General features: G+C 42.5%; 1 long non-coding RNA gene across 8 annotated transcripts in view; it reads right to left on the bottom strand.

Annotated features, from left to right (window-relative positions):
* Window positions 1-3735: 3735 nt before the first annotated feature.
* The window catches only part of LOC102551020 (uncharacterized), a 76127-nt gene continuing 55307 nt past the window's right edge, over window positions 3736-24555 (bottom strand). For 3 of the 8 annotated variants that reach the window (XR_010060554.1, XR_005499201.2, XR_010060559.1), the window contains 4 exons: window positions 20109-20195; window positions 18347-18441; window positions 18029-18060; window positions 3736-6521 (listed from right to left, as the gene is read on the bottom strand). This is a non-coding gene — a long non-coding RNA (uncharacterized LOC102551020). The remainder of the gene's footprint in view (window positions 6522-18028; window positions 18061-18346; window positions 18442-20108; window positions 20196-24555) is intronic. The other 5 variants (XR_010060570.1, XR_010060568.1, XR_590333.4 and 2 more) reach the window with 5 other exon arrangements.

Below are 24555 nucleotides of genomic sequence, written 5' to 3'. Positions count from 1 at the left end.
TCCTCTTCTTCAGCCTGAGAGACAGAAAAGCGTTCCTCAGTTAACAATTCAAAAACAGTCCCTGAAGAAGAATCTGGCAAACAAGGGCTAGGTAAATAGCTCAGTCAGCTTGCAAAATGTTTGCCACACAAGCGCAAGGGCCTAAGTCCCATCCTTCGCACCCACAGAAAAGTCCAGGTGCAGTGACATAGGCTCGTCACGCCAGCACTTGGGGAGCCAAAGACAGGAAGGTGGTGAGGTAGTGGCCACGAAACCTAGGTGGATATACGATCCTTGAGCCAGGAAGAGAGCCTATCTCACAAAGCAAGGCGCATCTGTTCTGTTGTGTCTGGAAAACGCTGTTTCTTGGAGTCATCTGCCCCATCCATCCACTGGGCTCTTACAACCTTTCTGCCTCTTCTTCCTCATAGATCCCTGCGCCTTGAGGGGGAGAGTTTGAGGAAGACATCCCATTCAGGGCTAAATTCAGAGACTGTGGCAGCACATTCAAGGCCTGCATGGGTTCAAGCCAGAAGGAGACCCAGTGCTGAGAGGTATCAGTGCATACAGGCTCCCACCCTAACCGAGAAGCTATCGACAGTTGACACTGACTTACAAAGGAAAAATGACTTTTCTACACTAGAGCGTCATTGGGTATATAAGCCATATTTAACTGGGCCTTGTGCCCAGCAGTAGATGGCCAAGACACAAATGAACTCAATGGTATTTTGAATATGCTTGGCCCAGAGAGTGACACTACTGAGAGGTATGGCCCTGTTAGACTAAGTGTGGCCTTGGTGGAGGAGTGTGTCACTGTGGGCGTGGCCTTTAAGACCCTCATCCTAGCTCCCTGGAAGCCAGTCTCCTAGTGGCCTTCAGATGAAGGTGTAGAACTCTCAGCTCCTCCTACACCACACCTGCCTAGATGCTGCCATGCTCCCACCTTGATGTTAATGGACTGAACCTCTAATCCTATAAGCCAGCCCCAAAGAAATGTTGTCCTTATAAGAGTTGCCTTGGTCATGGTGTCTGTTCACAGGAGTAAATCCATAACTATGATAGACCCCAACAACTCAATAAGTAATCTAATTTCAAAGTAGGAGAGCTCCTTCAATAGAGGCTTAAGATTTAAACACCCAGTGGTTACAGGGCAGAAATAAAACTCAGCATTGCTAATCACTAGAGAAATGCAAAGCAAAGCCACTAGGGTGCAGGCAGGGGCCTCTAGAGGAACAGAACGGGGAGAATGAATAAAACTAACAGTTAATTTGGTGGGTGGAGATACAGCTCTGGGGTTAAGAGCATTTGTTGTTATTGTGAAGGACCCAAGTTCAGGTCCCAGCACACGCATGGCAGCTCACAACTGTCTAGTGTGTAAATCCAGTTCCAAGAGATCTGATGCCCTCTTCTGTCCATCAGATGCACAGACATACATGCAGGCCAAAATAAATAAATAAATAAATAAATAAATAAATAAATAAATAAATAAATAGATAAATAAATAAATCCACACATAAAAAATAAATAAATCTAGCAGGGGTATTCATTAGATTAGCTCTCACCATATCGTCTAAATAATCAAACAACGGCAACCTTCACGTGGGACAAACAGTATCAGGTAGCTGGCTGCTCAGTCCATGAGGCTGGGTATCCCAACAGTCTCTACCTAGTGCTGAAGGCCTGGAGGAGTTCTGGAGCGCTAATAGTCTTCGGTGAAGCGGGTTCTGATGTCACTGAGAGAACCAACAACAGCAGCCACAGCAACGACAGAGTAAGTGAGCTTACCAGTGAAACACGAAGGCACTGTGGCTAATGCTTCTCTGCCTTTATCAGGCGCCACTGGAAAGTGCTGCTGCCCTTAGGATGCACCATTCCACTTCAGTGAAGCAGGTCATCCTCACAAGGGTACCAATCAGGACACCTCTTAGTTGACTGCAGATCCACTCATGAGGGCATCCCAGATTGACCATCCCAGATGCTGCCTCGTGTCTATCCAAACGTCTGCGATCCAAAACCAAAAGACAGCAGCTCTCCGTGAGGATGGGGAGAAGGCAGCACCTGTGCCCAATGTTTGCAAGAACATCAACTGCTACAATCATGCTACAACCCCTATACATGTGTCTCGAAAAAGTTTAAAATGGCATGAATCATGCTATCTAGATACCTCACTGATGGGTAAATATCTGATGGAAGAGAAATCAGCAAGATACCTGCACCTCCATGTTCATTGTTGTCTTATTCACAATTGTCCAAAAAAAACCCATATTGTACCCCTGTGTTTACGTCAGTCATAGTCACGATAACCAAGATAAGAAATCAACTTATGTGCATCAATAAATACGTGGTTATCAAAAGTGTGCGAGGTAAACATAATCGACGGCACCCATTTTTTAAAAGGAGGAAATCTTGATAATGTTTTTCTTTTATTGTTTTCGTTGTATTTTAATTACGACATTTCCCCCTTCCCGTTTTTCTCTCCAAACCCTCCTGTATATGCCTCCTCCATCTCTGTCAAATTCATGGCCTTTTAAATGTACTATTACATTCACATGTGCATATGTAAACACAAATATATTTCTAAATACAACCTGCTCAGACTGTATAATGTTACTTGTACATCTGTTTTCAGGGCTGACCCTTCGGTATTGGATAACCAACTGGTGCGCTCACCCCTGGCAAGACTACTTCTCCCACTCTCAGCATCCCTCAGTTGCCTGTAGTCCTTTGTGTAGAGTTAAGGCCTCCTGGGGATTTCCCCATCCACTTGGGAATGACTGCTATTCCCATTCCAGCTCATGTGCAGGCTTACTATTTTTGACAGCATGACAAAGACTAGAGGAATTTATCCTGAGTGAAGTAAGTCAGAGACGGAAAGACAAATACCGCATGATTTCACTTAGGTGCTGGATCTAAAAGGACTAGACTCGTGAAACAGAATGACTAAGTACACTGAAGTTTAGGAGAGCTGGGTTAAATTATACACAGTTTCAATTAAGCGGGAGGAACGAATGAAAGAAGTCTGTCTTAAAGCCTGGCAAGTAAAGTTAAGGACAAAGATTTAAATTCCCACAGTCCCTGAAAAGTACCTATCGGAGTTAGAGAAATGACTCAGCCAGGGCGCAAGCTCTTGTACAATCGCGAGAGCTGGAGTTCAACCCCCAGCATGCATTTAGCAAGCTGGGTAGCCAGCCTCTATCCACAGCACGAGCTCTGAGGGATCTGACACCCTCTCCGGCCTCAGAGCACAGAGGCATGTGTATACACCCATACAGAGAGGTGCATATACATAATTCAAATAAATATTGGAATTAAAGTTCTCTCATTTAAAATTGCTTATAGGATAATAGATAATTTTAGTAAGCTCAGGTGAATTACTATACCGTGTGTGTGTGTGTGTGTGTGTGTGTGTGTGTGTGTGTGTGTGTGTGTGTGTGGTGTTTAAACATCAGTTGTATACAATAAAATATGCAATTTTACTTATCAATTAAAAATTAAAATAATTTTGAGCTTTATACTCATGAATTTCCAATCTAGGATTAGCAGCTAATTTTCAACAAAACTGTAAAAGTAAACCTTGTTTTTCTGGATAAGAAAATATTTACCCCATTAACGCATAAAAACAGAGGGGAAAGAGCAGGATGACCCCATCTTCACTTTTCAAGGGTTCGCATAAGAGACAGGTGGTGACTGCATTGACTCACACGGATGCACATCAAGGCAATTTCAGGAAAGAAAAGATAAGCAGCCATATTTCATTTCTTCGGCATCATTTTAATTTCAGCAGCCTCCACTACTATTTGCTTTTCCTGGAGCCCAAAACCAAAATGAGAGCAAGCACTTGCAAGAACACAGAAGCTCCCCAAACAATAATAGTTGTAATATTCCCAGTTGTCCATCCAGCATCTATCGTCATATAGCCATCCAGTTATAGAGTCAGAATATCAGTCCATGTTAGAAGCAAGATGCAGGAACTCTATAAATAGGATGTTGTGTTAAGATATAGACTTGGGGAAGGGAGGGAGGGCATAGGCAAAGCCATTGCCTTTGCACTCACCTGGGCAGGAAGCTGGGAAGGAGGTATAAATGGCGGCCTCCAAATGCAAACCTCAGCCCTACACTTTTCTCTCACATCATTTAAAGCACAGTGTGACAGGAAAGGCTGGCAACCCCGGCCACAGAGCAACACACAGGAGAATGACAGGTATGTCTGGCCTTTCCCTGGCCCAATCTTAGGGACATAGAACCGGCTGCTGTAGCTAGGCACTGTGACTCGTGCCTATAATCCCAGAAGTTGAGAGGCTAAGGCAGAATGATCAGCATGAGTTTGAGGTCAGCCTGGCCCACATGGTAAGAGCCTGTAACCCTTTAAAGGGGCGAATGCCTCTATGTCCACCTTCCAAATCTCTGAATTTTTCCTGTGGTCAGCCCCAACTTAAAACAACACCTAATGAGATACTGGGAGGCGTTTCAGCGAGGGACAGAATCCACTGGTAAAGATGTTCCTCACCAGACACTGAGCACCAGACATGAAGCCAGCAATTTCACTTCTCCGTCTCTATGTCCTCAACGTTTCTAACTGCTGATGGATAGCACTTAGTGTCCACATCCTTTAAGCCTGCCCCGGTTGAGCTGTGTTTGTCTTGTACCATCACGGTGACTTGGACTTGTCTCCTCTTTCTAAGTTAAAAAGAAAAAAGTTTGAAAAAGCGACCCAGGAGATCATGGCTTCCCTTTGCCCCTCTCTTCTAACTTATGAGTTACAAAAGAAAAGGCACCTTAATAGAGAGGTAATTTCATCCAAATTTCCTTGAATCCCCAGACATCTGTTGACTGCCTTGCTGTCAGAAGAAAGTGTGTCCTTCCAGCTGTATAGTCTACAGGGCTTTCATTTGTCTACCATGTTTTAATATCTATTAGTAAATATTAATCTAAAAGGATGGATTTAGGGCACAGATCCCAGTCCTCTTGTCTTTTCTAATTTCCTAACACGGGGAGGGCTTTTTTTCTCTTATAAACTCCAAAATAGGTGAGCCAAGGGGTTCATCTCTCTGTCCGCACTGATACATGACCGTGTGCCACCCAGCAGGGGATGCGGTTTCTTTTCAGATTCTTCTGGCAAAGCCCAGAATGTGAGTTGACCCTCATCTGCCGCAGGATGTGAATTCTAACCCTACTAGTAACTGCATCTTGTTGGTAGAGGACACATCTCTTCTGTGTTCTTGATTAATAAGAAGAAGAAAACCACTCTTTATTGTGTGTTTTAATTATATCTCAAATTTCCTTTCAGCACCACGGAGCTAGACCTTGACAGAGTCCAGCCATCAGCCATACATTCATATCTGAAGTCATCCAAATTCAAAGTAAAACTCACAGCAGACTGAGTCCAGGAGGACAAAAACAACAGAAACATTGCTCGGTGGGTTCTGAGCACTGGGACTGCAGTGAGCTTGAATCTCACTCGTGTCTTTATCAAGATGCCTAGAATCCTTCCAGTCTGAAAAGACTGCTCTTGAACCATTCTTTCAAACAAGAAACCTAGCTTCAGCCTCTCCTATGACTTGGGGGTTGAAATCTGCATCCACTTTGTCTAAGCTTCCCTGGCCCACTTCCTGAGTCTTCAATCTGCATCTGAGAATTGAAAAGATTCCTTCTCACTACAGCAGACTCTCCCATGGTCTCATTCTTCAGAGGTGACTTCTCTTGGCCTTAGAGGCACCAGCTCAAGGTGTTCCAACCCTCTTACCTGATAGGAATTGCAAATGTGTGAATTACATCAATTCACATTCTGCTTCCTCCAAAGATACAGCTCAGAAAGAGGCTCTGTGTAAAGAAGTCTAATTTATCCTTTTACACTTTGAGACCCAGAACACAATGATGACTGAACAAATGGAAAGTCTCGAATCGAACAGCAGGCTCTTGGCCTGTGAAGGCAGGTACTCCGTGCCTCTGGATGACTGTGCCAAACCCAACAGGCTAACGTAATTCAGGGACTTAGATGTACTGAATTTTAAACAATCCAGACATCTATGATTTTACAAGAAATCTTCCAGACCCAAAGTAGGCTTAAATTATGTTAAATTCTATGTAAGTCAGCACAGAGACCCCTATTGTTATGGTCTTCCTCCAATTACTGTGGCAGACAGTTTGACTCTCCTACACGTGACTTGTTGTCCGAGATGTACGTTCATTCATTTTTCGCAGTTTTAACTTTTTTGAGATGTTATTCATTGCACGTTTGTGCAAGTGTATGCAGTACCCACAGTGGCCAGAAGAGGGCATTAAATCCTGCAGATCGCAGTTACAGACAGGAGTGAGCCTCCTGTGTATGCTGGGAACAGAACCCAAGTCTCTCTGCAGGAGCAGCAAGTGCTTCTAACCCCAGAGCCACCTCTCAAGACCTCATTTTTCATTTTGTTAAATCCACATCTTAAGTCTATTTGAAGAACTGGGGAGCAAAGAGAAGACTGGAGCCACATCGGGTAGAACCTCTGTGTATTCAAAATGACACGTACAGCTAAAATTCTTAAAATGGGTCTGATAATCTAAGAAGGTAAGAAAAGAGAAAGAGTGTTGAAAAACTGATATACAAGTGAAAAAACAGCAAAATTAATCCAATCACATTAAATAGTACATTAAGCATAAGGATACGGACAGCCCCTCTTAAAATGTAGATATTGATTAAATAATAATAATAATAATAATAATAATAATAATAATAATAATAATGCCTAAAAAGCTAAGACCATCCTATGTTCTATCATCAAAAAGAAAAACATATATTTAAATGTTAATATAAAGATACATATAGGTTTAAAATAGAAGAACTGAAAAGGACATACCATAGAAACTCAGCCCCCAGAAAACTAGATATGGCTTTACCAGCAGTGGATTACATCAATTTCAAGATAACAAAAAGCAGGTGGCTGGCTCAGTCAATGAAGCACTTACAGTGCAAGCTCAAGTACCTGGCTTCAATCTCCTACACTCATGTTAAACAACAGCAAGTTTAGTAACATACATTTGTAATCCCAGTGCTGAGGCAGACACAGGTAGATCCCTGGAGTTTGCTAACCAGCACACCTAGCCTATGTGGCCAGCTCCAGGTCAATGAGAAAGCTTGTCTCAAGGAAAAGGGGGATAGGGCAAACAAAGATGGACAGCACTTGATGAGCGACACACAAGACTGTCCTCTCAACTGTGTGACACACACAAACACTTACACACAAACACACATACATGTGAGCATACTTCTACACAAAAAATAAACAAGGAAGGACAATTTATAATGCTGAGTTAATCCATTCATTAGGATGACATCATAATTGTAAATGACTGAGCAGCTAATAACAGAATATCAAAGCATAAAAACAAAAGCTGAAGAATCGAAGAACTAATTTCTTCTTCCTTCAGGAAACAGCTCAGCAGTCTTGGGTGGATATTGTATTGAGAAGAGTGCTCTATTAGTCATGGTTCTCAAGAAGAAAGGAATGAATAATAGAAAGATGGATACATGAAAGTCCTTAACAGGGGGTATTGGCTCATATAATTGTGGAAGCAGAGACTTCTCACAATCTGTTATTGATAAGCTAGAGACTCAAGAAAGACGGTAGCATGGCTCAAGTCTGAATAAGAAGTCTGACAGTGTAAGTCTCTGTTGATATCCCAAGGCCCAAGGACCAGAGTACCTGAGTCTTTCAAGCAAGAGAAATGGACAGTCTAGCTCAAACAGAGCTTCTCTCATTAAAGCTGTCAATGGATTGTTGTAGTTTACCCATTAAAAAGCTAACTTCTCCCACAAATGCCTACAAAGACACACACAGAAATGTTTTACAAGCTATCTGGACATCCCTTAGCTCAGCCGAGTTGACATATGAAATTAAGCTTCAGAGGTACAGATTACACAAGCAGGCATAGCATCGTTTCATTCAGGAACAGCATCCCAAATGTTTAACAGCTAGTGAGGCCCAGGTCTAGGAATTCATATCAGACAATCGACAGAGTGGGATTCCCCAGCCTTAAGAAGCACTGTTGCTTTAGGGACTGGTCCATAGCAGAAGGAAGAAGGAAGCTAGGTGTGGGGGGGATTGGAATGACAAGCATCTAACTGCTAACAGTTAACAAGGTTCCACAGACACAGCTACATGAGATTATCACTGACTCTTACTGAGAAATCCGCCTTGTCGACAAAAGTCTTTTATTATACTGAAAGTTTCTTAGAAACAAGATCTGGGTTTAATTCATCTGCTCTATCCCGGTAGAGAGCCCCCCACCCCCACCCCACAATAGAAACCTCATAAAGTTAATTTAAAGCAAGAAAAAAAAATAGTTGTCTTTTTTTTTCTTGGTTCAGGAGACACATGTGGCGACGTCTTCGTTTACATTCAGAAAGACGACACCCACCGCTGCACTGGGTTTGCTCTTCCCTCACAATGGCAAACACCAAAACTAAGCAAAACATATTGGGATGCCAGCACCTTCTGTTGAACAAGTTGTCTATAAAATGCTGTTGAAAGCAGCATATGTTTCTGATAACTGTAAGACACAGTATATTTAAGGGCCTGGAAGGGATGTAAATGCTGAATATTAATGCATTTGAAGTCTCATTTACATTGGAAACTGATCTCTCTGCTGAGCAAGGTGATGTTTGCCCACAATCCCAGCGCTTGGGAGGTGGAGGCAGGAGTTCAAGGTTATTCCCTGCCTATAGAGTTGAAGGTCAACTTGGGCGACAGGAGACTCAGAAATAAAGAAATACATATCTATTGTTCTTTAGGGTAATTCAATTCTTTCCAAAACAAGATCACCCTTTTGAGCCTTTACTATCGAAGAGGCTATCGTAGTGAGACGATGGGTTTTCTTTTAGTATCCCTATAGAAAGGTTAAGATAGCAGTACTTCCTCTCGAAAGAAAGGAGGTTTTTCAAAACGAAAATGAGACTAAGCTCTAAAGCGATATAAGGCAGCTGTGGCTGGCTGGTCACTAATGGACTAGAAGCCTGAACTCTCAGCCTGATGCTAGGCAGATGAGCTCACTTATGAGCACGGAAAACAAGGAGGGGAGACTCCAAAGTGAAGCCCATGAGTACAAAGCTTAAGGGGGTCTCTGTCCACTGACTCTCTGCTGTCTCCATTTCCCCATGGGTTGAAGTTTGTCCTGTGCAGAGCTGACTAGCCAGCAACACTTTCTGAGATCCATCTACCACCATCTATGGCCACTTGGGAATGCAAACTCCATGCCTTCAGGGAGAGGTGGCAGATATGGGAGGAAGGTTAATAGAGAAACAGAAAGAAGGAAGCCATTGAGTAGATCTTGGACGATGCCCAAGCATTATCCCTAGTATTCCCTGAGGCCTGCTAGTCCATGACCTAGAGAACATACAGCTGTAGCAGACACCACGACAGTCCTCTGCAACCTCAATCCACAAGCTTGATTTACAAGCAGCTTCCTGCAGCCTCTGGCTGTGGTTTGCAGGTTAAGCATATTCATGGAAGGGAAAGAAAGGTGAGGACTGATGGAGTTGAATAATCGAAGGACAGAGGTAACCTGTAAGTAACTAGGTCCATAACCTGAGGTCCTAGAAGGGCTCAAATCTTATAATCGATTAGACATACCTCATGTCCACGATCTACTAGTTAAGCAACTTTGAGTATGCCACTTAAATTCTCCAAATTATAAGTTTTCTCATCCAAACTGGGGTGGCAGTCGGTCTAAAAGACAGAGAGTGGCCATATAGGCTTTGGCCCTAGTCACTCAATCGAACATTAGCATACCTGTGCATCACAGCAAAGCCTCACAATAAATGGTGTTCATTCGCAAGTCATTGCCTGGCAAGCTAAACTCATGAAAACAAAGTTGCTATAACCAAAAAACAGCACTGCACTCCCTACCCATACTGAAGAAGATCTGTGCATATGCCTGCAAAGCCTTGTGGCAGCTATCTGTGTCTGCCTTTTCCTCCCGTTGTCACACAGGAGCCTCTAAAAGGCTCCGAGTCTCAACTCGAAGACAAGTCGCCTTCTTCCTTCCACTTTGCAAGGACAAACCTGACAGCAACATAGGACCCATGTAGATATTTAAACAGTCTGCATGACACAAGAGCCTTCAGCCCAGCCATGAAGGATAGAGTCTGCCACAACATCCACCACACAGATGAGCCCTCAATTAGTACAGGAGCCAGGAGTGCTGGGCTCGACGGAAAGGCGCATCCCGGGCTCTGCCTCTGCCACCAGCCACACTATGGGGCATCCATCACAGTAAGTACCTCGAGGAACACCACCTCTGATACCTCTTCATCGGGCGGCCAGCAAATGAGGCACTAGATTAGGTCTGACACGGGCAGAACGTGAGACGAGCTTGGCCGGGTGTAATTAATTGGAACTCCGCCAGCTTGACAAATTGGAATGATGAATCTTTCTTGTATGAATAGGGAAAAATGCATAATCAGTCAAAGATTTCGTTAGGACAGCTTTTCTCTGACTCCCTGCCACAGCTAAATCCATTAAGGCAAGGAAACATCACTTGAGAAGAGGCTATGTCCTTCATCTGTTCAATTTATGACTTTCTAGTCTTGAATTTATGGGAGAAGTCAACTCAGATTTGCTTGACTTTAAGGGGAGAGAAGGGGTTTGTCTTGTGAGTTTAAAATGTAATTTGTCTCCCTTGTGCTTTGCCTCAGTTGGAAATATGAGTAGGCTTGGGGGGTGTATTATTAATTCTTGAAGGTATTTTGATACTAGTCAAACCGAAGGGACTGCCTAGCCTCTATGGAGATGATAGTCTGCTGAATGGAAAAAAGACCCACAAAAATTTTCTCACCAGTCTTGTCCTTCACCCTCCTCTCTGGATCACCATTTACAGAGCATAGTCATTTCTACAATAAGTGGGAAAGGACTTCCTCTCTTAATTGGCAGGGGAGAGATACAGTTTCGATCTGTCCTGCATCCAACTTGGTTCAGCTTGTGAAGTGAAAAGCATCAATTAGGTGATTATCTGGCTAATTTGACAAATAATAATAATAAAATCAAACAAAATAAATCAGCCTTCCTGTTTAAAATAAAAAAAAAACTTTTGAATTATTGACCAGAAGAACAAGCTAGTTAAACCCAAGGGAAAAGGGCGATGTTTCCGAAGAGAAAAAGAGAGATATCTCCCAAGCTCTCACTTGGGAGCCTACAGCTATCAGTCACCTCAGCAGCTTACGTTGGTGGGAGTGGTTGCTTTTGTTGTTTAATTTCTGAGACAATAATATTGCCTACCCTTTCAGCTAATAAGGAAGCAATCTGGTTGTGGTTTTGTTTGTTAGTTCTTTGTGAGAAAACACCTACAGCTTTAATAGACAAGAGTTGATCATGCCGGTCTGTGTTTCAATTGCTACCTGGATTCTTTTCATTTAATATAGAGTAAAATGCTTGGATTCTGCTCAACATAAAATGATACTAGCAATCCCATGAACAGACAGGCACCAACATCCCGACTCATTGAGGCAGGACCCTCCTGGTACCCACCAGCCTCCATTGCCTGCCGTGTGTAAGAAGGTACTAATGAAGGTAACTCTGACTTCACTTTGGGGTAAGAAACATGAGGTTCATCCGTGCACAAAGAGAGAGGGATGGAAGAAAATAGTGAGTAGCCCAGGTTATGCCACAAGCAGAATTGGGGCAGAAGGACAGTTACAGAAACTTCTAAAAAAAATCTGTCACTTTTTCTGCGTCTCTGCACCAGTAGAAATGTCCTATAAAAGAAGAGATCTGTGAAACTTGTTAAATAGCACTTTAGAAATGGACTCTGCCATCCTGTAATTTGAATCACACCTTAACTTCAAGTGGCAAGATGTCACTTCCATCCTCGTAAAAACTTTTAATGTTCAATGAAACTTAGAAAGGAGAAAGGGGGAGAGGGAAATGTCAAAAGGGGCCTTTCATACAGCTCTTTCAAAGGTTGTAGAGACAGCCACAGGCATGCACACTTTTTTACAAGGGTGCAGGAGAGGAGGGACCCCCAGGGAGGCCACTGAAGTTGCAATTAACAAAGAGAGCCATGCTTTGCTGGCGGCATCAGAATTTACACTGAGGAAAATGATCATCAAGCAAACTGGGGCCATTGCTAACTGAGATTCTACTTGCCTGAGTGTGGCAGAGTTATTGAAGAGTGGCAACCTTTTCCTTCTCCCATCGTCTTTTCCCTTAAATGTTTGTCTAAACCAGTTTCATCTTTCCAATCATTGTGACACAGGAGAAACTGCCTCTGGAGTAATGTTTCATATTTTTTTAATCACTGTATTACCATATGTTACCTAATTATCCCCATAGCAAGAAAGGAGAATTTAAAACAGAATTCAGGGAAGTTAAAAGATAGACCCGGTTAGTTGTACTGTGGATAGGTAGCTAAAACCCAGAATAAAGGTTTTCGGATTTCATGTGTATCTTTTCCATAAATGATATCACTGTGGTGATAGAATTCGCACTGGACTCCGTGGCCAGATTCATCAGACTGTAGACATGGAACCTTAGACAGACCATGTCCAGTCAACGTATTTGTTCATCGTAACCAGGACTGAAAATGAGCGAGGGCAGCTCACTCAAAAAGGGTGACCATGTCCTCTTTTGCTTTCTACCCAGCTGGCCCATTCTGTCATTTAAAGGCAACTGTAATGGTGGGGAAGGCTTATAGGGTACAGAGGCATCATAGCTGGACCATCAAAGTAGAGCATATAATGGGGACACAGGCAAGGGGACCATAGGGGATCCAGAAGTGCCAGATATGCTCGATCTGTGATATTAATGAATAACAAAATCCCCCGGGTTCACAGTTCACAGAAAGAGGGCGGAGCCCCAAATAGGCTGTACAGAGTCATAGTCCCCCCCCAGGGGGGACTGTAGAACAAAGTAGATCATGACCCCTGGGAGGGGCACCCTGGATGCTTGAAAGTCATCAGGAACCAGCACTTAGTTCTCTGTTTGTCTGGCCCAGCCCAAGTCTGAGCTTCAGGAAATTATTAATCTTAATGCTGTGCCTCCTTCTACATTGACTATTCAACCAAAGTCATGGGATGAATTTAGATGGGGGCTTAGCTGGAAAGAACCCCAGAAAGGTACATCCACCACCTCTTCAACTGTAGTTTTCCTGAGGGAACATTAACACAGAAGTGCTGTCTTAAAGAGAGTGGGAAAGAGAGGAGGCAGGTTCCAATGGGCCCGAGAAATCATGAGGTACAACATAGTAGGAAGAACCTGGACCACAGCATGGAGAGATGAGGCCGTGAGTCCATTCAACCACTCAGCAGCTTAGTTAGGCAGAACACCTTTGAACCACTATCACCTCACACGTCAGACATGCAACAGAGTACAAATAATTGATGGAGTAGGCATGTCCGTCATGTCTCTCCCAACTCATGAGTCTTCAGTCCCAACAGCCCCTTGACCCCAGCCAGAACCCTGCCTCTCTACACTCCTGTGTGGCACTGAGTCAAACTTGGATCCAGACTGAATCTAGGCCAGAGAGTGTCTAGGGTTTATAGATGCAGTAGGCCATGAGAAAAATGCACTGCTAGGCTGTGTAGAGGTTGATGTCAGGGCCACCACTGGAGGGCAATCTTGATGAACAACAGTTGAATGAGCAGCTAAACGAGAAACAAAGGAGGACTTGTTTCATTCCCCACTGGGGTTATGGAGTTTGTCTACGCCTTATGATAAACTGTCTTTTCACTCTGAACCTCTCTGAAGGAGTTGGGGGCCTAGATTCAGGTACTCAAAAAAGAGTAGCAGTAATCATGATGTACATGTAACTGTGGCTTAAGATGTTTCCAGCAGTGATGAAGATGGCTTTTAGGACATTGGCTGATTATGTACAAGATCAACCTTGTCCTTGGTAAAGCCACCGATAGGTCACAGACTGGTCCGTACAGCAATAAGGCAAATGCACCACATGTATGCTTCTTATGAATCACGAGATCCTTAGATTCCATCCCAGACTGAGTTCACCAAGGCTGGCACTTCTTACAAAATGCCCAAATAATTTTTAGGTATGTGAAGATCGTGAGACACAGCTCTAAGTGTAATGCTTTCCCTGGGCCACCAGGATGGCCTTGGTAGATGGCTCCCCACTCATCCCTCATAGCTCTATCTGTAACTTCCGAAATCTGAGGGTTTCCTTACAAGGACAACTTGCCTGCCAGAAGTGAGCCCATCTTCTGTCTGGAGGGAAAACTGGACTAGACTTCTCAAATGTCACTCATTGACTGTTTGATCTTGGACACGTTGCATGGCCCCACTAATTTAGAGGATTTACAATCTATTTCTCAGATTATAAACCCTCAAAGGATTCTGCCCAGACACCAAATAAATTTGCCTGTTAAATAGATGCTGCGGGCTCTTTCAGTCCCCACCATCCTCAACAGTAGTGCAGGTGACTTCCAACGCGCAGAGAGAGCTAATTTAAAATTAGGCGGCTTTCATCTTCTGAAAACCTGAGTTTCAGTAAATCAGAAGCAACTACCTGCCCCAGGGGATTGGGCACGGTTTAAATTTTTCTATTATAGATTCCACAGAGTGACAATAAAATCAGAATACTTATTTTCTTATCCATTCATTCATTTGATTGGTCTTCCATTCACTTTTGCCATCCTTTTCCTCTAGGAAATGGAGTCAGGTAGGGAGGTTCAAGTCTTCAGGCACAGATGAGAAGAGTCAGTCGATTCTGACTCTTGGGGTCATATTACTTAGTTCCTTTTCAAGAGTTTGATGTGAGCCGATAGCCAGCATGGGCTTTCTGGCCCCCAACACTGAGGCAAGTCTTTCCCTTCCTCAGCATAGGGACCCTAGACCTTGTAGCCACCCAGAGATTTGGAGCATCCCAAGCACTGACTCTTATACAGAAAAGTTGGCGATGTCTTGGGTCTCAGATGTCCTCTGCATAAGCATACCTACCTAACCTACTTGCACCATAAGAAAAAAAAAGAAAAGAGGTTGATTTATGGTGAATTAAAAGTGAGTAGAGGGCTAACAAAATTTTTCAATGGGTAAAAAGTCTTGCTACCAAGGCTGAAAACCTAAGCTCAATTCCAGGGATCCAAGATGATAAAAAGAAAGAATCAACTCCTGCGAGCTGTTCTTTGTCTTCCACACATATGATGTGGCAAGAACATGCATGCACACGTGTGCATGCACGCACAGGCACACAAATCCACAATTAAAAAATGAGGGCATGCTTTTTATAAAATGGTAAATATAGATTGAAAATGACTCTTGACAGTCCAACCTGACTAGAAATTCTTATTACCACGTGAGCTTGTCTGAGCCACACGTGTCTACTAAAATCTGAATTGTCTAGGAAACGGGAATAGTGCTCATTTTGAAGGTTTGTTTTATCAGTCATTTGAAGTCATCGTTATTCATTGAAGGCACTTGTACTATTTTTTTTTTTTTGGTTCTCTTTTTCGGAGCTGGGGACCAAACCCAGAGCCTTGTGCTTCCTAGGCAAGCGCTCTACCACTGAGCTAAATCCCCAAGCCCCGGCACTTGTACTATTAGTAGCTACCAAGAAGCCTCTGAAAAATGGAAAAGACACCGAAAGCACCCTTGAGACACTGGGTGTGGGTCAGTAACTGGACAGCAAGTGAACCATTGTGTTTTCCAAAAAGAAAGACCAGACACTGAAGAAACGCACAGAAGGACGATGTGGTAAAGTGCAGACTCATGCAAAGCAAAGCGAGTTTGCCTCAGAACCCCACTGAAGTATGAATTAGGGTAAGATGCAGTTAGTCCTTCTACACCCATCAATTTTACCAAGTACAAATTGAAAACCACCCAGGCATACTGTTGGGATTGTACTGAATAAGTGCGGGCCATTTCTCTGTCATTCTATAAGTTTAATACATAGATATTCTAGCATATCAGATACTATGTTTCATCTAGCAAGGACTTAGAGTATGCAGGAAGATGCACATAAGTCAAGTAAATACTGTGACTTCATATATGAGGCTTAAACATCTACAGATTCCAATGACCAAGGAGGTCCTAGAAGCAGTGCCCTCAGTATGGACTGTATTTGACTTCTGTAATGCATTTATATTGGGGATTCATCTCAGCAATGTGCTAGTCACCTCCTACTCCTGTGTCTTGTCTTGGAAATCAACACAGGCAGTGTGTGTCTTCAAGTTATTCACCTGCACAAACAGTGGTGCAACTGTTATAGTGGCAACCAACGGCTTTCTGATTGTATCTAGGGCCTACTCCATAGGAAGAAATTTATGCCTGGTACTGTAAATCTGGACAATAACCCATGGCTGGGAGCTCAGACTCCAGGGGGAACCTACTACTGTCATTTATTTAATGTCCATGGTATCAATTGTCCTATAAATGTGTATCTCCATACCCATAGATTAGATCTCATCAGAGAAGTTTCTTTGTGCAGTGTGTAGCAGTTAACTTAGAAACTGGTTGAAGTGTGGAGGATAAATGTCTATGAAGTTCTGAACCTTAAATGAAATCAATCTCTCTCTCTCTCTCTCTCTCTCTCTCTCTCTCTCTCTCTCTCTCTCTCTCTCTCTCTCATATACACAGAGAGAGGAGTCAAGTATCAACTCATTCCTCTCTTACAATAATTGGTAGATCCAGTGGTACTATTCTCTTGCTAGAGGAGTTGTGTTCATCAGATAAATAAAAAAGAGAAACAAGGTGATGGCTTTTATTGGAGAGAGGATGGAGATATAAAAAGTTAGTAGGAAGCTCTGATAAGCCTTAACGAGAAAGGAACAGAGAAGACAAACGCTATTTTCATCATCTTTCTCAGGAAAAGTCTCTGCCTTCCTATATACCTACTCCCTCTCAGGGTCAGCAACGTTCTTGCCAGAGATGGCTTTTCCTTCAAACACGATCCATCGCTGAAAGCTGGGGTGCTAGATTGCAGTACTGGCTTCTCTACTCTTCTACAAAATCCCAAGTGCCCAGCACTCCGTTCCCTTCTTCTTTTTAACCTTCATCTACAGTTCCCATGTAAGTCACCAAGGCCTGATTATGGTGCCTAGGCATGTCAGGAGGAAAGATGATGAATAAATTTGGTTTTATTCAAGACATATCTCTCATTAAAAACAATGCCACTCATGCCTCAAGCTGTCTGAAGTTCATCTGCTTTCATACAAACAGGAATATATGTGTTGGTCTGTGGCCTTTTAAATCTTTTCTTCCATACTTCCCTACCTGTTCATTTAGTCACCATAGATTGGTGCTCCTCAGCCTCAGATGTCAAGGTGCACATGCACCTAGATGTAATTGCCATACCCACAGGGAGGACCTGGATTGTCCAATCTTTGTGCCATCTTCATCCTGTCATGCCTCCATGAGATGCAGCTGTGAGGCTTTTTCTCAATTAGTAATAGATGAGGGAGGGCTCATTGTGAGTGATGCCATTCCTGGGCTGGTAGTCCTAGGTTTTATAAGAAAGCAAGCTGAGCAAACCAGGGGAAGGAAGCCAATAAGCAGCACCCCTCCATGGCTTCTGCATCAGCTCCTGCCTCCAAGTTCCTGTCCTGTGTGAGTTCCTGTCCTGACTTCCTTCTGTGATGAACAGCAATGTGGAAGTGTAAGCTGAATAAACCCTTTCCTCCTCAATTTGCTTCTTGGTGATAATCTTTTGTACAGGAATAGAAACCCTGACTAAGACATCAAGAACTCCCTCCAGTTTAAAAAGACAATGGTCCCCACCTTCCAATTTTCATTCTTTGTTTCATCTATGAGCCAGTTTCCTTTGAAAAAAAAATAATCTAGTGATTCAAACTATCTAATACATCCTCCATTCACAGCCTTGGTAGAGCTCTGTTGGACTGGCTTTACAAATTGTCCCTGCCTTCACACACACACACACACACACACACACACACACTCTCTCTCTCTCTCTCTCTCTTTCTCACTCTCTCTCACTGGAAGATAGAGACAGAGACAGAGAGACAGAGACAGAGAAACAGAGAGATAGAGAGTCAGAGAGACAGAGAGACAAGGACAGAGATGGAGGGAGGTGGGGGGCAGGAACACAGAGGACCCAAAACATTACCTACCTTGCAAGATGATTCCAGAACCTGAAAAACAACTAGAGAAACAAAAGAATTATTCAACTATGCAGAAGGTTTCCAAATTAACTTTTCTCTATCACACTGCAAAATTAGGCATTCATGTGTCAAACAAAGGACACTTGAATGATTTGGTTGAGATGTTAAGCCCAAAAATTCATATTTTGCTTTGTTTTCAACTGTGCAAACAATTCTATCATGGCTGTAGAGGTGGCAGGTCTTTGGCTAAATAATACATCAAAACCTCTCTTAAAGAATAATAGCAAAAATTAGAACAGATGCCCCCCACCAGCGCCCCCTCCTCACCTTAATCCTGTTTACCTTCATTCCACCTCCAAATAGGAAGCTCTGTCTTCTGTATGTTCTCTCCGTCTTACAGTGTTCCAGGACACATCACTGACCTACGACAGAAATGGTTTTTCATACAATTCAGTAGCCATGTATACACAGAGCTTCAATGTCACACAAGTTCAAACCCAATCATAAGCACTTTGTCTTTGTTGCTGTTACAACTTGATGTGGCACTGCATGAAACCAAGAGTACATACATCTCAATAGCTTGCTTGAGTGAGAAGTCAGGCAAAATCAAGTTTGAGCATCAATTTGCTGCATTCTAGCCATGACTTCAGTAGACTCTAAGCCTCGGTTTTCCCATCATTAACCTTTAGGTTTACCTTGAATATTTCAGTGACCTCTAGTGATTTCATGTCTAGCATTACTTTTCCTGCAACATTTTAAGGACGTTTTAATAAACATCAATACATTCCAGCCCACAGACTTCTCCTTCCTTTGCAAATACTCCTTTCTTTGAGAGGATGGCCAAGTATGTTACACAGTTAAGCTATGTCCCTGTTGTTGATGAAGCATTAAATATGACTGATTGTAGTTATCTGAGGTTCCCAGGAGCCTACTATGCCCTTATCCACTTGGGAGGACAAAGTAAGCTTGCTTACTTTGAGTAAAAAGAAACCTGAGAACACATTGGAAGCTTGACACAAAACACGCAGCAAAGATTTCAACGGCTACACATCCCAAGAGAAAACCCAGCCAACCTAAGGTAGTCCTTTCTACATGATTTAGCATCTGATGGCTTGCAATGTCTAGCCAGGCATGGTGCCGTGTTTTATTACTGGCCATTGAAAATAATTAGTTGGTGACCCAGAAAACTGATATATAAAATCCTTTTAATCACTAATATGGCTTTCAATTACACAGCATAAACTTATTAACCTTTTTACTGCAGAGATTTGATTTATGAAATTTATCTACATTATCATTATGAGAAGAGATAAAAAGTATATTATCCAAGGTGTTGGCACTAACAATAAAGAATTGCTTTTCCCTCTCATGGACACATAAGTGGCTATGGCTGCCTATTGCTAGATCTCTATAGAATGGTTTGATTCTGGCAACTGCTCATTTATTGCTAGCTGAAGACCTACTAAGTGTGTGTGTGCAAGTTTGTGTAGAGTAAAGGTCAAGCCCTGCAGCATGGTTCCATTTTAATACAACCCTTACCCAGTGTTTTTGGTTTCATTGCCTAAAAAATTCAGTTCACAGCTGAATGAAATGGAAGTTCAAAGTCATATGCCGTGTGAAAGGCAATAAAGGAAGAACGCAGGCATGATGGGAGTGTGTGGAGGACAGGAGCTGCTGGAGTGCCTTCTCTGAGGAACTGATGGGGGGGGGGGTGCTGCAAAGTTTGTACAAGCAGATGATGCATCTGGCTGGCTGGAACTGGAAAAGATTTGGGGGTTCTGCTTTTGTCATTTTGATTGAGGGTGGGGAGGGTTGTATGAGTGTGTGTCTCAGAGATCAAACCCAGAGCCTTGAGCATTCTAGTCAGTGCTCTAATACTGAGCTATACTACCAGCCCAGGGGAGTTTTTAGGGTATTTTTATATTGGTTGATCAGTTAAATATTTCTTAGTCTATTTTAACAAAACAAAGAAACTTGAAGTGACTCATAAAAATCATATTGAACATATAGTTCCATGCTTTAGAATTAAGAGAAACATGATCTCACAGAGGATACCAGTTTGGGCCCCAACATCTACATAGAAACTTACAGCTGTTCCAGTTTCAGGGGATCTAGGTGTCTCTTCTGGGCTCCACAGAAGTGAGGGTAGTCCACTTACATACACACGGGCAAAACACTCAAAAAACATAAAATAAGAATAATAAATCTTTAAGGAGAAAAGAAAGGAAAGGGAAGGAAGAAAGGAAGGAAGGAAGGAAAGAAGGAAGGAAGGAAGGACTAGAAGGAGGAATGAAATAGTGGGAACAGAAAATAAGGTTAATCCTACTTTGACAGAGGTAAACCATCCATTGAAGCCTATGGCAGAAGGAACTGGTCAATGACTCAATGCTGTGCTCAAGGAATTCTGGTCACCAATGGCTGTGGGTAGGTTCCATATTCAGAAACAGTGCTGTGTTTGCATGCTTCAACCACTATTACAAATAACTGCCAGAATTGACTTGCAATAAACCCTGGAGGAAGGATTTATTCAGGCTCGCTGTTTTGGAAATTTGGCTCACGGATACTTGACAGTCGTCGTTTGGGGCCTATGTCATGGCACCACATAACTGCAAGGAATCTGTGGTGGAACAAGCTGCTTGCCTCGTGGCCAGAACTCAAGAGATATGATAGAGGTGGGAGAACAGATGGGAGCTGAGTCCACAGTCTACCTGGACAGCATCCTCCCAATGAGTTGAAATTTCCCATGGAAGCTTTAAGCTCTACCCCTCAAAGCCTCATCACCCATTCAAAAGAGAGACAAATTTATACCAAGGACATATGGAGAGTGTGAGATCACAGGAGCCTAAGGGTCCATAGGTTTTCTAGTCTTCTGATGAGCCCTAGATCAAGGTTTTAGGAAATCTGGGCTAAGAGGTCTGAGTGTCAAAACCTATTGTAACCAGAGATTGTTTTCATCTATTGTGTATATAATATTCTGCAACCTGTTTCTTTTGAGGAAAGACTTGTCATGCAAATGTAAATGGACTTCAGTCCATCTCAATCCATTGAGTTTGCAGATGAGGCAGGCCAAGGCCATGGGCTGGCAAGTGACCACTCTAGAGCACCCCTTCCTGTGGAAATGCGCAAACCTTTGGCAAGAGGGGTGTGGACCAAAGAGTTCAAACCCTGCTCTGTTAGCTTTGTGGGTGACTTGAGTGTTAACTGATGTCTGGGGAAACTGCTCTGTACATAGGCAGTGTAAGCACCTGGTCTGATTCCCTGTGACTCACTTCACATATTTAATGTGTCTCTGTTCCTTGGTTTCTCCTTAGATATTAGCTGTTCACACCTTACTTGAGCTAAAGGGAATTACATTCTGTCTTTGTTTTGCCTGATTTCTTCTTAGTTCTTTTGCAAATGTCATGGGAATATGATCAGATTCAGCCCCCTCCACCAACTCATCACAGATACACACTCCTTTCCCTACTCGCCCAACAGCATATCCTCTTTTATTTTAAAACCCGTCAAGTACCATTTTGCTACCAATATACTCTTAAGTGCACGGTCATATAATATGCTTGTAACACAGGCGATGTGCTTGCATGCCAGGGGTCACAGATTTAAGAATGCTGACACTTCCTTTCCCGGCAGTCATCAGTTGCCAAGAACCCCTTAGCTAGAAGTAGTCCTTTGAGCCCACCTCCCCTCTCCATTCTTGGATCTTGTCTGGCTTGAGCTCATACAGGTCTCTGTGAATGCTGTCATATCTACCGTAAGTTCATATGAGCAACTATTCTGCAGTGTCTGGAAAGCGCTTGTTTCCTTGTAATCCATTGCCTCTGACTCTTCTGTTCCTTCCAATCCTTATCCCAGGTGATCCCAGAACCATGGGAGTGGAAGTGGGAGCTAAATGTCCCATTTACTAAGTGTGAACACTCCACAGTCTCTCACTCTCCATACATTTACTGGGTGTTGATTAATTGTTATCTATGGCAAAAAAAATACCTATGTCATTTGTCATCTACTGCAAAAAAGAATACTTTTATGAAGGTTGAGAGAAGAATTAATCTGCAGGTATAACAATAAATCATTAAGAGTCGGCTTAATACTGTGCCCATTTAGGAAAGTAATAGGACTACACTTTCCCCCAAGGCCTATGACCAGTTCAGCCACATGTTCTTGGCCCTAATAATGGTGCCAGCTATGGGCTTCAATTTGCGGAGCAAGACTTAAATCTAATAGTGGTTGGTTACGCCCAGGACGTTCATCCACTATTGCAGCAGTGTCTTGCCAGGCCAATTGTTATTATAGCTTATTATAGAGTTGACAATTAGCTAAGACTAGTGATTTATTTTATCCTCTGGTAGCATGCATAGCACCTCCAACATTATAAAAGCTATCTAGCAGGGATGAAGCTTCCAACTGAGTACCAGCTTGATCTCTTCATGTTCTATGACTCAAGGGTTGGTATCTTCAGTGATAGGGATTACCAACAAAAGTCTGGATGGCCACCAGGAGCAATAGTGAGGGCCTATAATGTTTGAGAATCTATGGGACATCTCTGGCCAACAACTCCAACTGAGGTGACACATTCCTGTCCCTGGCACTGAATTTTTTTTTATTTGTTATCCTATAATGTGTCATAGGGGGATTGTTGCACCATTATAAGACAATTATAATTAAACTCTTATTAGGTATGTATATTTGTATATTTTAGGAAGATTCTATAACAGTACATTACATCTCTAGTTTTACTTACTAGCTCCATTCCCTTCTCTGCCCTGTCTTCCCATCCCTTTCCCCATTTAACCCTTCCCGTTCCACTATTGCTTTTTAGGTCTTTATACCACTCTGTTCTTTCTCTCATTGCTTGAAATTCAGCTCCCTCCCTTACTTTTTGCTGACCTCTTTGGTTATTCCAAATAGAACACACATCTGAAAGTTCGAAGCTAACATCCACAAATAAGAGAAACCTTAGCATTTGTCTTTCTGAATTTGGGTTACCTCTCAGTGAAGCTCTCTTAATGAAATTTCAACTTGCCGTGTGTTTATCCTATTTATGACAAAGAAAGACAGGAATTCTTCCATGCAGGAAACCACAGTTTTCTTCAATTGCTTACTGAGAATTCTGTACCTATTAATCACAGACTAGGTATCTAGCACTATGTGTCAAAGCACAGACTTTGACAAAAGCCAGCCTGAATTCAAGCCCAACTCGGGATCTGTTTAGCTATCAGGGCTCATTAAATTCCTAATTTCCTATTTCCCAACTTTGGAACTACGATGTTGCCATGAGGTTCCATTGGGATACTAACCACATATCACTTAGCAGGGTGCTTAAAATACAGTAAGCCCTCCGTGAATGCATTTTAGCAATCACTGTGACTGCATAAGTCACCTTGTCACGATTCTGCTGCCATTAATAGTGACTGTATAGGGAGGAGTCAAATCATTTTAGGAGAGAGTCATCCCTTGGGGTCATTTGGGAGATTGGTGCCAGCACTTCCTTCAGGCACCGAAATCTTACGATACCTTTTGTATAGAACCTATGCACACCCACTCATAAACTTTAAATTCTCACTAGATTATAACACCTCGCCCATGGAAATGCTTTGTGAGATTGTCCGGGATGATGGCAAGGAAGAAAGTCTGGATGTGGGAAATACACATGCAACTGAAACACGCACACCTTTAATCAATGGCTGGCAGAAACTCTGGATGCAGAGCACATCAGTACGGAAGAGACCAGCTGGATTTTGTGAAGCCAGAGCTTTTTTTTAAAAAAAAATCAATGGCTCTACGTAATCCAGTCAACGTCTTACTCTATTCACAAATCATCATTTGTTCAGCTGGAGTAATTATGAACTGTCTGGAAATAATACAGTAAAGACCATCAATGACAATTAGAGCTTAAAGAGTCCAGTATAGACTCGGTGATGAATTTTGGATCCTCTATCCTACTAAAACCTATTTATTACAGAAAACTCTGGAACCACTTTACCATAAGTAGACATCATTTAGTGCTCAATTACAATGAAATTCCACTGGAAGTATATATTAAATGCAGAACATCCACGTTAATACCAGGAGAATATGGTAAGATTGATGTTATTGCAATGGGTACCAGATGAATATTAAGTACCTCTCTTAAACCTTCCACATTCCTGGGTTCAGGCATACCTATTTCTTTGCTTCTATGATCTCTGTTTCAGAAGGGCTTTTGGAAAGAGTTTTATTTTTTTTTAATGAAGGCAGGAGTTATGCTCCAGGTCCATTTTTATTTACTTTTAATCTAGCTTAGAGCTGGATAGTCCTCAAACATTGATTCATCAGGACACTTTATATAATGTTATTAAGATCACAGACATCCCACCACCATCATCAAAAGCAATTCACTTCTAAAGGGCTATAGATCTATGTAATGAGAAAATTTGTAAAAGGGGGTGATTTCAGACCAAGTGCTGAGAGGACATTTTAATAGTCCCAACATGGATTGAACTTAGTGGAGCAAAGAAATTTCAGCTAAAGAATTAGGAGCTTCCTTGTTCAAAACTTGG

Source organism: Rattus norvegicus, chromosome 1 (genome assembly GCF_036323735.1).
Source record: "Rattus norvegicus strain BN/NHsdMcwi chromosome 1, GRCr8, whole genome shotgun sequence".
NCBI classification, from domain to species: domain Eukaryota; kingdom Metazoa; phylum Chordata; class Mammalia; order Rodentia; family Muridae; genus Rattus; species Rattus norvegicus.
The sequence above is the reverse complement of the archived record's forward strand: the minus strand, read 5'-3'. Positions and strand labels throughout refer to the sequence as shown.